At 39.0% G+C, this 13,483-nt stretch overlaps 1 protein-coding gene across 5 annotated transcripts in view; it reads right to left on the minus strand.

Moving 5' to 3' along the window:
- The window catches only part of ARP8 (actin-related protein 8), a 112,388-nt gene that overhangs the window by 91,650 nt on the left and 7,255 nt on the right, over nucleotides 1-13,483 (minus strand). The gene's annotated exons all lie outside the window — the stretch shown is intronic.

Raw genomic sequence — 13,483 nt, forward strand, 5'->3', positions numbered from 1 at the left:
TATATATTAAAAAGTTGGCTATATTAGCATTTGACCATTAGCATCAATTAGATAAAATAGAGGAGAATGCTCTCTTTTTGCTTCAGAGCAACAGAATTTTCTCCTCTTTTGTTAGTCATTGATAGGCGAGACAACACTGCTAGCTCTTACTCCATTGCTGGATCAATGGACACTCGAAACTTTAGTTATGTCAGTGGGGAGCTTTAGTTGTAATTTTTTTATTTTTGTTCTTCTTTATAAAGAAGTAGAACCTCGAAAATATAAGTTTGAAATTTGAAATTGATGGATATTAATCCACTGAGCTTCTTTACATAGGCAATGGTCAATGAGTTGATCGGCATTAATGACAATAAAGTGGGCCTCCAAAATATGGGCAAAGTTCACTACCTTGAATAGTGAACATAGAAAGATTCATGTAATATGGTTACAGAAATAGGTAAGATAGTTGAAGAGCGAAAGCTCTGACAAATAGAACAAGAGTTGGCCTGCAATGGTGGATAAGTTTCAGCATTTGAGGTGAGCAATGGAGCGACGGCGGTGAACAGTGATTCTTAAACTAAGATTGAGATTAGGAGACTCTGATCAGAAAATTTGGTACTGATAGCAGTGTTGATTCTAGTTCCAATGTCGTTGTCGACAAAGGTTGTGTCGGTCAAGGAAGTAGGTAAGATGGGAGAAAGATTGGAATTTCTAAAGAGATGCTTAGTAGGTCAGTTTGTTCACTTGGACCCTGATATAAGAGAGGTGGAGGATTGGGCGAGTAATGAGTGGAGAAACCAGCCTCTCCTGTGTTCGAAGGTTGGGAGTGTCTCTTTTCCTATTCAGTTTCAGGTGGAGAGAGGACATGGAAGAGACCTTAGCAAGGGAAAGGGCTGGGAGAAGAAGGAACCCATAAAGTTTCTTATAGTAGATGGGGTTTGTTGTGTTGGTTCGACTAGGGCCAGTTCAAAAACCGGGTCAACCCTGTCAATGTCCAACCCCATTTCTTTCTCAAATAGAGATCATTCGACAACAAGCCAAAACTTAAGAGGTTGCAGAGATTTCTGAAGAGGTCTCGAGGTGACCTCAAGGGAAGACGATGAACGTTTTCGGAGAGGTGACTACAAATGCTTTGTTACAAGGTACATCTATACTAATGGTGAACCAATTGAGGGTAGGAGAGCTCCTATCCAAGAAAACCAACAATTTTCAAGAAGCCATGTGCAAAGACATAGGCTAATGTTGTTCATTCATTCATTCTAATAAAATATCTTCTTAAAAGGCAATTATAGTTATATGATCATTATTTTTTATGTGAGAATTAAGAATTTGAGACCCTAGAATGGACTTGTTTGGGTTTGCCTCAAGGGGCGTGGTACAAAGCATAGAATCAGGAATGCAATATGTTTTACATCATATTAGCTACTTAAAGTAATGCAATTGAGGAAAAAAAAAAAGAGGTTGTGGGTTTTACAAGCTTGAAAATGCTTTATATGTTCTATTTTATTTTTAAATTTTCATTTGAATATGCATTACATGTTATGTTTATGTATTTAATTTTAGATAATAGATTTTTTTAAAGCATTTATTTTAAAATTTAAGTTTATATTTTTATCAATCTTATGTTTAATTTTTTTGCTTTTTTTTTTGAATTTTTTGACATTTTTTTGGATTTTCTGACTTTTTTTATTTTTTAGCATTTTGTTTTTGTATTTCTGTGCCTTGTTTCAAAAAGGTGTGCACCTTGGGTGCAAATTGACCCTTGTGCTTTTTTTGCGCCTTATGCTTTTAAAACACTTCAAAAAGTAAGGAAAACACTTTTTTACTCTTGGGGGCAGAGAGTTTATTGATTACATCTCCCTCAAGTGTTTTATGTTGGAGCAACAGTGTGCTCCGAAGGGAGGATATTTCGATCCTTTTTATTTTTCTGAGCTTAATCAGGGGATAAATCCTGAATGTAAACAATCGAAGGAGTTGCATTTTGAATTTTGTTTAACAAAGGGTATGGATCAAATCCTAGAGCTGAATTCTGAGGTTGATGAAGGAAAAAGTGAAGGACCTGCAGTCTTGTTTGGCTTCTGAGTGTTATCCTGAAGGAGAAGGAGCTCAAGGTCAAAGGAAAAACTAAAGACAAAGACAAAGACAAATTTTTTGGGAGTTCGAAAGTTAAACACAGGAAAAGATCTTATAGAACAAGGCCTTTGATGGAGATTGAAATTGAAAGGAGTCAAGATGATGTTTTTTCTTCAGATGAAGAAGAAAGCCTATGTGAAGAGGATGAAGAAGAAGTTTATATGGACAAAACGCATCAGATTGATAAAGATAAAGATATTGATATAACTAAGTTTGCAGAAACGGTTGTAAAGGTAAATAAAACTCTATGCTTGCTTGTTTTGGGAGGTGAATCTTTTACTAGGAGGATGTTCAAAGAATTGGAGGAAAGTTACGTGTTGCCTGTTAGGGAGAGTGATGGAGGTCTTCAAGCGCAGGCTCCACTAGTCAATGAAGGCCACAATAGCTCAACTACATCTAATTTGGTAGAGGACTTGGTGAAAAGAGTGAAGCTTTGGTTGATGCCCAGCTCTTTGAGAAAAACACAGTGCTAGAATTGGAAAGGATTAATGAGAAACCCTCATGTTCATTGGAATTCCAAAAAAAATACTCTAGCAAATAGAAGGCTTAAGAGACAAAGGAAACAACAAGATATTGTAGTTTCAAAGGCTTTTTCTAGGCTATAAGGGGGCCTTTTTGGGATTAAACCAATCAAGAAGGTTGTGAAGACTAGGAAAAACTCTAGAAGCTTTAGTGGTCATTGATTTGCAGGATGCAATGTTTGAGAGAGATTTTGGTGTTGGTCCTTCAAGGATTTCTGCTGCTGTCTCGAAGGTTTGAATTGTTTTGATTATGCTATCCTGGAGATTCTTTTATTTTTTGTTCTTGAGTCGTGTGGTTTATGGTTGTGCTGGTTTGTGGCTTTAGTAGTCCCCTTGTTTGAGATTTTGGATTCTAGGTTCTATTTTTGAGTCCAGGTGGCCTTGGTTTTATCACTTTGAGTTTTGGAGGTTGTTTGTTTTAGTAGAAATTTGTAGAAACAAAAAATTGTAGAGAAAGAAGAAAATAAGTTTTTGTGAGAAAAGAGAAGAAGAAGAGAGAGAACGGAGAAAAGAATAAGAGAGCTTTCAGATCTGGCCGCCCCCTCTTATTGATATTTATACTTTAAGTAAAAATTATGTATAATGACTAATATGCCCTTATAGGGTGGGTAATCCAAAAATAAACTCAATAAAAGACTTAAAAACACCACTCTAAAGGGTGCCAACAAGTGTTTTGTGTTCCCCACTTCCTAACTAAATAATAAACAAATTAACCAATAAATCTACACAAAATCCTCAATACTCCCCCTGAAGTTGGGAGTAAATGTCACACATTCCCAACTTGCCTAGGTCATGTTCAAGCTTGTTCTTTGCAACCCCTTTGGTGAAGACATCAGTCAACAATAACTCAGTGGTGACATAAGGCATGAAGACTTCTCTAGCTATCACCCTTTCTCTTATGAAGTGTCTATCAACTTCAATGTGTTTTGTCCCTTCGTGCTGGACTGGATTGTGGACAATATTGATTACAGCTTGGTTGTCACAATATAGCATCATGGGCTCCTCCGTATCTATCCCAATCTCACTCAGCAAGGATCTAATCCAAAGTAATTCTAAGACACCATGGGTTATAGATCTATATTCGGCTTCTACACTTGATCTTGCCACCACCGACTGTTTTTTACTTTTCCATGAAACCAGATCCCCCCCCCCAAAGGTATACACCCCTGATTTGGATCTCCTGCCATCTAGGCAACCTGCCCAATCTGCATCTATATAAGACTCCAGTTTCAAATTCCCATGGTCTGTGAATAAAATTCCTCAACCAGGATGGTTCTTTAGGTATGCAAGGATCCTATCAATGGCTTCCTAGTGCTAAACCCAAGGAGCATGCATATATTGACTCACAACACTCATAGCATAGGAAATGTCTGGGCGTGACATGCACAAGTATAGTAGCCGGCCTACCATCCTCTGATATCTCCCCACATCCTTAACCAATTCTCCATACAAAGCATTAATCTTGTGGTTTGGATCAATAGGAGTATCAGCTAGTTTAACTCCTAGCTTCCTAGTTTCCTGTAGTAGGTCTTATACGTACTTCCTCTAAGAGAATGAATATCCCATGCTTGGATCTTGCAACCTCAATACCCAAGAAATATTTTAGTTCACCTAGATCCTTAATCTCAAACTCTTGCTGCAGTGACTTCTTGAGTGCATCAACATCCCTCAGATCATTCCCTATATCATCCACATACACAATCAATACTAACACAAGTGATTCACTCCTCTTCACAAAGATAGTGTCATCTGACTGTTAGACAGTGTATGACCTTAGCTCCAATCAGAATGATGTACATTATGACATTTATTGTAAATGAATAAAGTACATATTTGACTCATGTTATTATGGTGTGTTTCTGTGTAATACCCTTAAACTGGACACATAAGAGACTCATGTTAGTTTAGAATCTTCACAGTCGTTGGATAGATCTAGGGAGATTTATCTTGCCAAGGCTGACACTGATGTGCCGCCAAATTGGTTGGAGTGGTTTGTCTCAGCTGCCAGGGTGAGACCTGAGGTACATGCAGTGTGGGTTTTCTTGAAACCCAGAACCGGACCAAAATTCCAGTATTGCCCTGGACCTTGGAGATAGATGAGCAAAACTGGAATGTTACACCTAACCCCTAGACTCGATTATGATACTACACTAGGTGTCGGATTGGGTTGTCTTTGATATGCCAATCAGTGAGATCCTAGAGGGGGTCAAAACCTGGGTATGTTGGGACAATCTGAGAATTCATCTGAGTGGGTGATCATAGTGACAGGATCAGCCCCTTTGTCAGACAAAATGAATGATCGGGGATGCACTCTCTCTGATGGAAACCAAAACTGTCGATAATCGATTTCAACCGTTATGGTTTCAAAATGTTTGCAAAAGGTTTTAATTCACAGGATCCATGTGAGTAGAGAGTGCAGCACTGTACCTTGCAGCCGAGGGAGAGGTCCTCTCTTGTCGAGCAATATTTGATCATTATGGGCTAAGAGGTTAAGTGTAAGACCATTGAGGGCAATAACTGATGGGCTAATCTTGCATCTGCCCACAGTCATTGGGTTTTCATAAGGTGGCTGGACCCAATGACCATTTAGTGTAAATGTTGGGCCCATTAAGAGCCCATGGTGATGGACTCAGGGGTTTACTGTCTCCTACAGTGAATTCGGCTAGGCCTTGCAACAAAGGCTGGGCTGAACCCATGTGGCTGATGTGTAGATCAATGTTTGGGTCCCACGCCATACAAGGATAGCCAACTGGGCAGCAGATTAAGAGGTTAAGTGAGCACATAGACTTAATGGGCCTAAAGCCCATTTGAACTGGCTTAATAAGATTAATTAAATAAGGGGCGGTTCTAGGATTTGGATCAGTTGATAGGATAAGGAATTATCCCTATCCACTCAAAGAGTCCAGATCCAAATAAAGATTTGGATCAAGAAACTCCTAATTTGATTAGGAAGGTTGATCTTTATCTGCAGATAAGATAAGGGATTATCCTTATCTCTTAAAGAGAGTCCGGATCCAAAAAAATGATTTGGATTAGGAAACTCCTAATGGGATTAGGAGATCCTCTCTTTAAGGCTATAAATAGAAGAGCATGGCAAACCTCCAATACATCTCACGGTCTGCTGAATTACAGAGAGAGACAACACAGTTTGATTGCACTTGTCTTCTGCTCTTGTTCTTTCCTGCTCTTGCTGCCCTACCCAGTTCGATCTCCACCAGTGGGAGTGATCAAGAATGGTTCTTGATATTGCCTTTTGCTAGAAAAGGCAATCTGAAGTCGTGCTCACCAGCCCTCCATCATATTCTTGTTGAAGAATTTGGTTCTTGCTAAAGAACTGTCCTGTTGATTCTGCTTCACCTCGCATCATGTCATCTTCGGTGGAGCAGTCTTTGGTCTTCTCCTTGGGCGTGAACACCTTCATTGAGAGTTACTGTTACTCTGTATCAAGTATATCCCTCTCCTACCCTTTTGGTTTCAGATCTGGTCTGGTTTGTTTCAAGATTGATCCTTGAAAATGCAGTTTTCTAAAATAGGGAATGTGATTCCCACATGGGAGAGAGAGAAATTTTTGAAATTTCGCCCAACCTTCCTGTAGGGTTCAGCCATCCATATGATGGATCTCTCATCCCTTCAATGACTGGGTCTATATGTATCCAAAATGGATCAATGCCCCCCTAAACTTGTCAAACCATGCCCTAGGTGATTGTTTCAAACCGCTAGTGCAAAGGTCTCCAAATAATCTATACCATAGGTGTATGTATACCCTTTTGCAACCAACCTTGCCTTGTGCCTCTCTATGCTGCCATCGGCCCTGTATTTCATAGTGAACACCCATTTACACCCAACCGTCTCCTTTTCTATAGGAAAATCAACTATCTCCCATGTCTGGTTCTTAAGCAAAGCCTCCATTTCTTCTAGCATAGTTGTTCTCCACTCAAGTTTGAAGAGAACCTCACTAACATTCCTAGGTATGGACACAAAATCTAGGGAAGAAATGAAGGCACAATAGGAAGGTGATAGGGTACTATAGGAGAGATGGTGTGAAATGCGACGGGTTGAACACTTTCTCTTTCCCTTGTAGAGTGCAATGGGAAGATTAAGATCAGTTGCAACATCAATGTCAGGTATAAAAACATCATCAATGGGATTAGAGGCAAAAACAAGCTCAAGGGAAATACTAACTATATCATCCGAACCTGGAATCCCAGGTGGACAGACGAAGAGTGGCGCAAGTTCTCCTACTAGAGCATGTGTAGAGTCAACCCTCTTGCATTGGTGCTGAAAGAACTGTGAGGTATGTCGTAGTAGATCAGGCAGTGGGACTGGAGGAGCTAATGATGGAGCAACAGGTGAAACTGATGGTGGATCTGATGGACCAGATGGAGGAACAGACTATGAGTTATCCTCCCCAAAACATTCCCCCCGAGGAAAAGCACCAAAGAAAAAGAATATAGACTTAAAAGAGGTAGCATCCATAGTGACAAACATGCTCCCCGACATTGGATCATAACGACAATACCCCTTCTAGTTTTGAGCATACCCAAGAAAAACACATTTCTTGGCTTTAGGATCCAACTTCCTACGATGAGGACCAAGAATGTGAACAAAACAAATATATCCAAAAACTCTCAATGGTATATGGAATATCTCCCCTTTTGGAAATAGAAGACTAAATGGCACCTTAAACCCAAAAATATGTGAAGGTACATGGTTGATCAAGTACACAGATGTGAGAATTTCATCTTCCCAAAAATGAACAGGAACTGAAGCACACACCATAAGACTTCTTGCCACCTCCACAATGTGTCTGTTTTTCATCTCTGCTACCCCATTTTGTTGCCATGTATAAGCACAACTACTCTAATGGATCACCCCATGCTCCAATAAATATGTGGCCAAATCCTTCTCAAAATATTCTTTAGCATTGCCTAATATGAAAATCTTAGTCCTCATTCCAAACTGTGTGAAAATCATTTGGTAGAGTTGTTGCACCAAAATAGGTACCTGTCAGCACCCGATTTTTGCTCGGTCTTCTATCTGAAACCCCCAACTCACCCTCAAACACCGATAAAACCATTCCGACCCTACCAAAACCCAAAGAATCCAAAGAACCCAAATCTCAACCCCCAAATCCTTAAAATCCATTGCTGAACCCACCTAATACCCTTAAAGCCCAAAAATACCCCTTCTCTCCAAATTCCCAAAAATACCCCCTTCATGTAAAATACCCCATTGTGCCTAAATTCCCAAGATACCCTTCATTCCCTAAATCCCTAAAATACTCCCTTAACTAAAATTACCAAAATACCCTCGACCAAATTTCCAAAATATTCCTTTTCTAAAATCCTAAAATACGCTTGACCAAGCTACCAAAATACCCCTTCTTCCACATCCCCAAAATACCCCTTGCCTAAATGACCAAAATGCCCTCCATTCCAAATACCCTACTTCCAAATCATGAAAAAAAAACCTCTCATGCCTAAATTCCCAAAATACCCCCCATCCCTAAATTACCAAAATACCCCTTATTACAAAATTACCTAAATACCTTTCATTTACCAAAATTGCCAAAATACCCTTCAAACCTAAAACTACCAAAATGCCCCATCCCCTAAATTACCAAAATGCCCCTTATTACAAAATTACCTAAATATCTTTCATTTTCCAAAATTACCAAAATACCCTTCAAACCTAAAACAACAAAAATGCCCTTCATTCCTCAAATTATCAAAATGTCCCTCTAAGCCTACCCCCTTCAAACCCCAAATTACCAATTTACCCTCTGAACCCAAATCATCCTTTTATCCCAAATTACCCCCAAAACCATAAATTACGAAATTACCCCTTTGGACCCCAAGTTACCAAACCCTCCTATTCTTTTAAACCCTAACTTGATAAAACCCTTCTTTCATCTTGAGAGTTGACAAACCCCCCCTCCCTCCTATTATAAATGGAAGACTCCATTCCCAATACAAGGGATCGGGTGAGAGGAGTTTAAAGAGGGGGAGGTCAAAGGAGAAGGTGGTCGAGAATTAGAGAGAGAGAGAGAGAGAGAGAGAGCTCTCATTTTTTGAGAGAAGGGGAGAATAAACATCAGATGAGAGGAGTCTAAGATTTGGAGCTGAGAAAGAGACCAACAGAGAGAATAGTGAGAGAGGGGTTGTCGAGCTAAAAAAATGAGGGTGGGCAAAGAGAAGAAGAGAAAGGCTACAGAAGGGTTCTCAAGCCAGAGGAAGAAGAGAGATTGGTTTCAAGGAGAGTCCAAAAACACTAGGGAAAATGAATGGTGAAGATGGTCTTCTCTCTGTCTTGATAGTTGTCGAAATACCCTAGCTCACTCTACCATCAACGTCTTCAGCTACCACTACAATTTGAATTACAACTTGCTGTCATCGCCTTAGCTATCCCTTGTCATCTCCATGATACCAATCCAAATCGGATGAAGTTCCCAAAACATCATCTACTAGTTGCTTGAAAGCTACAAAAGGCATCCTATTACCATTCAGCTTCCAACACCATTGTCCCAACAGTAGTGTAATTCCATCAATCAAAGGTACATAGAGGTAAAATTCTTACTTCACTTTTTGTGTTGGATTCGTAGTTTGATTTTTGTAGATGTTTAGTTTCTTTTTAATTTCAGAGAACTTTTTTTGGATTTGTTTTTGTTTGCTTCGTTCTTTTGAGTTTGGGAGCACCTACTCTCTCCTTTAGTGGAGGTGACAATTTCCCCTCTCATTCACCTCTATCCATTCAACCGATTCCGAAGGTGGGTTCCTGATAGAAAAGGGGTGAGGATGAATTTTCTCACCCTTTTGCTTAGACCCTTGCATCCAAAAGGGGTCTGGTCTAGAGGAGGAAAGAGATGATTTCAATCACTACATTTTCAAGATGGGGAAGGAAGGTTCTCTATACGATTTGTTTTTTTTTAAATAATGATAAATAATAAAAATCAAAGAAGGGGAACTAGCATTCACGCTAACAAGAGAGAGGGATGACTAACCCCTCCCCCCCCCCCTCCTTCTCTCTCTCAACTTACCCAGATTTGTTTGCCTTGTCCAGGTCAAAAGGTATGGGGTCACCATTAAATTCAAATTTATTTATGAAATATAAATCCAGAAGGCCCATCACTTAAAGATATTTTGCATGTTCCTAACCTATCATACAATCTCTTGCCTGTCAATAAACTAACCCTTGATGATAATTGCCGAGTTAATTTTTTGTCTTCTCGTTGTGAATTTCAGGATTTAACCTCAGGGGAGATGATTGGGGGTGCTAAACAGGATGGTGGCCTCTACCTCTTTAATAAAGGATCAACCTTTGGAAGGCAAGACCGACTGACTTGTTTCAGTTCTATCTCTGTTTCTAGTGATAGTGAAATTTTGTTATGGCATTATTGATTAGGACATCCTAGCTTTCATTATTTGAAGCATCTATTTCCCAAGTTACTCTTGAATAAAAATCATTCAGTTTTTCAGTGTGAATCTTGTGAATTAGCAAAACATCATCGTGCTGTTTTTCCGTCTCAACCATATAAAAAATCAAAACCATTTACCATGATTCACAGTGATGTTTGGGGTCCTTCTAGAGTGACAACTCTTTCTGAAAAACGTTGGTTCATTACTTTTATTGATGATCATAATAGGGTCACTTGGGTTTTCCTTTTAAAAGAGAAATCTGATGCTGAAACTGTGTTTAAAAATTTCTACAACATGGTTCAAACACAACTTCAGACTCAGATTAAAGTTTTTCGAAGTGATAATGGAAAGGAATTTTTTAACAATGTGTTAGGGAATTTCTTTGCTAAGAAAGGAATTATAAAGTTCATGTAATAATACACCTCAACAAAATGGGGTGGCTGAAAGGAAAAACAAACATCTCCTTGAAGTTGTTAGAGCTCTAAGTTTTAAAACTAAGGTTCCTAAGTATCTTTGGGGAGAAGTTGTTTTAACAGCCACTTATTTGATTAACAGACTTTCTACACGGATTTTTGATTTTAAAACACCCATACAGGTTTTCACTGACTGTTTTCCAAACTCTCAACTAGTGACAGACATTCCCTTAAAAATTTTTGGAAGTGTGGCCTTTGTTCATAACCATGATCCCAAACGTTCAAAACTTGATCCAAAAGCACATAAATGTATTTTTGTAGGCTATCCCACTAATCAGAGAGGTTACAAATGCTTTGATCCAGTTTTGAAAAAGATGTTTGTGTCTATAGATGTCACCTTCTTTGAAGGAACCTCGTACTACAACAACTTCCATCTTCAAGGGGAGAGCAACACTAGTAAAGATGGTTTTTTAGATAGTTCTGATTTAATGTTTGAATTTGTCCATAATGATGTTCCTCACAACCGGTCATCGAAAGAAAGTGAAGCAGAAAATACAAAATTAGTGGAAACAAATGAATTAAATATTGAAAATGTTGAGTCTACCAATGAACAACCTTTGGTAATGCCATCTCAAAATGAAAAAACTGAAACAACAGAGATGCATGCAAAACAGTATAAAGGGCTTGTATATTCAAGGGAATATCTAGCACAAAAAAGGAGAGGCACTATTCCGCAGCATTAACAAAAATCTGATCAGAGGTTGGATCATGAAATTCATGATAATTCTTCAAAGATTCCTGAAAATATTCCTCCATTTCATTTTGAATCTTTTAGTCAACTTGATCTTTCCATTACTCTTAGGAAAGGTGTTAGGTACAAAACATCCTCTGTCAAATTTTGTATCTTACAAAAATATTTCACCTTCATATTGTGCCTTTATTTCACAAGTGTCTAGTGTATCCATTCCTAACAGTATCCAGGAGGCTCTAAATGTTCATGAGTGGAAAGAAACTATTTTTTAGGAGATGAGAGCTTTGGAAAAGAATGCTACTTGGGAGAAAGTGGATCTGCCGGATGGAAAGACGATTGTTGGTTGTAAATGGGTGTTTACTCTGAAGTACAACTCAGATGGATCCTTGGAGAGATACAAGGCTCGCCTAGTAGCTAAAGGCTTTACTCGGACATATGGAGTAGACTACTCTAAGACCTTTTCTCCAGTGGTGAAGCTAAATACAGTTCGAGTACTCTTATCTGTTGCAACTAATCTTGACTGGCCACTGAATCAGCTGGATGTGAAGAATGCCTTTTTGAATGGAGACTTGGAGGAAGAAGTATATATGGAGCCTCCACCTGGTTTCACTGAGAAGTTTGGAACTAAGGTATGCAAGCTAAAAAAGTCTCTATATGGACTTAAATAGTCTCCCAAAGCCTGGTTTGAAAGATTCACAAGGTTCGTTAAAAGTCAAGGACAATCTGATCATACTCCTTTCACAAAGAGATCCACCAAAGACAAGGTTTCGGTTCTGATTGTCTACGTTGATGACATAATCTTGACTGGAGATGATACTAAAGAGATGAGCAGACTGAAGCAGAGCTTAGCCAAGGAATTCGAGATTAAAGACTTAGGTCAGCTAAGGTACTTTCTTGGAATGGAAGTGGCAAGATCAAAGAAGGGCATTGTGGTTTCGCAATGAAAGTATATTCTAGATCTCTTGAAAGAAACTGGAATGAGTAGTTGCAAACCTTTAGACACTCTAATAGAAGTTAATGCTAAGCTTGGAGAATTTAAAGATGGGGTTCTAGTAGATACGGGTAGATACCAAAGGCTGGTTGGAAGATTGATTTACTTGTCACATACACGTCCTGATATTGCCTTCGCTGTGAGCATGGTGAGTCAATTTATGCACTCCCCGTACGAAGAACATCCTGAAGTTGTGTATCGAATACTTAAGTATCTAAAAGGCACACCGGGAAAAGGACTCTTCTTCAAGAAAAATGAGAAGAGAGGGGTTGAGGTGTATACAGATTCGGATTGGGCAGGTTCGATTACTAATAGAAGGTCAACTTCGGGGTATTGCACATTTCTTTGGGGCAATTTAGTTACTTGGAGAAGCAAGAAGCAAAGTGTAGTTGCTAGAAGTAGTGCTGAGGTTGAATTCAGATCAATGACTCAAGGAGTGTGTGAGGTTCTTTGGCTAAAGAGGGTTCTAGCGGATCTTAAGAGACCAATGAGTTTTCCTATGAAATTGTATTGTGATAACAAGGCAGCTATCAACATTGCTCATAATCCGGTTCTACATGATAGGACTAAACATGTTGAGATTGACAGACACTTTATAAAGGAGAAGCTTGAAGAAGGAATAATTTGCACTCCGTTTGTGCCAACCATGCAGCAAGTTGGCAGATGTCTTAACTAAAAGCTTGTTGAGACAGCCATTTGAGCTTCAAGTTAGCAAGTTGGGCATGATAGATATCTTTGCACCAACTTGAGGGGGAGTGTCGGTAAAGTAAGAAAGATAAGATTTGATTGATTAAGAGATTTGAATAAATTCTAGGGGTCTGCATTTCCTATTTTTCTTATTTAAGTTGTATGCTCAACATGTTTTTATTATCAATAAAGAAAATCTCTTTTCTCTCTCCCTCTATATTTCGCCACACATGAATCTTGGTGGGGGAGGTTTTTGAGTACCAGAAGGGTAGTTGAGGCCTCTAAAGGAGATAAATCTACTTTTTCTCACCTATAATTGATTTTCTAATCTATTTTGAGAACTATGGAGAGATGGAGTATTGAGTAGAAGTCAACCGGTGACCTGGGAGACTGGGACTGGGTGGAAGAGGTACAAATGATTCTTTTGGACTTGAGATTATTACCACAATTAAATTAGATGGTAAAAACTATTTAGAATGGGCACAATCAGCCAAGATGGCTATTGGTGATCGTGGGAAACTGGGATACCTTACTGGGGTCGAGAAAAAACCTGATACAGATTCCTCCCAATGGGTATAAGAGAATTACATGGT

This window comes from Nelumbo lutea, chromosome 1 (assembly GCF_056320005.1).
Source record: "Nelumbo lutea isolate HS-2025 chromosome 1, American lotus-T2T, whole genome shotgun sequence".
Classification (NCBI taxonomy): domain Eukaryota; kingdom Viridiplantae; phylum Streptophyta; class Magnoliopsida; order Proteales; family Nelumbonaceae; genus Nelumbo; species Nelumbo lutea.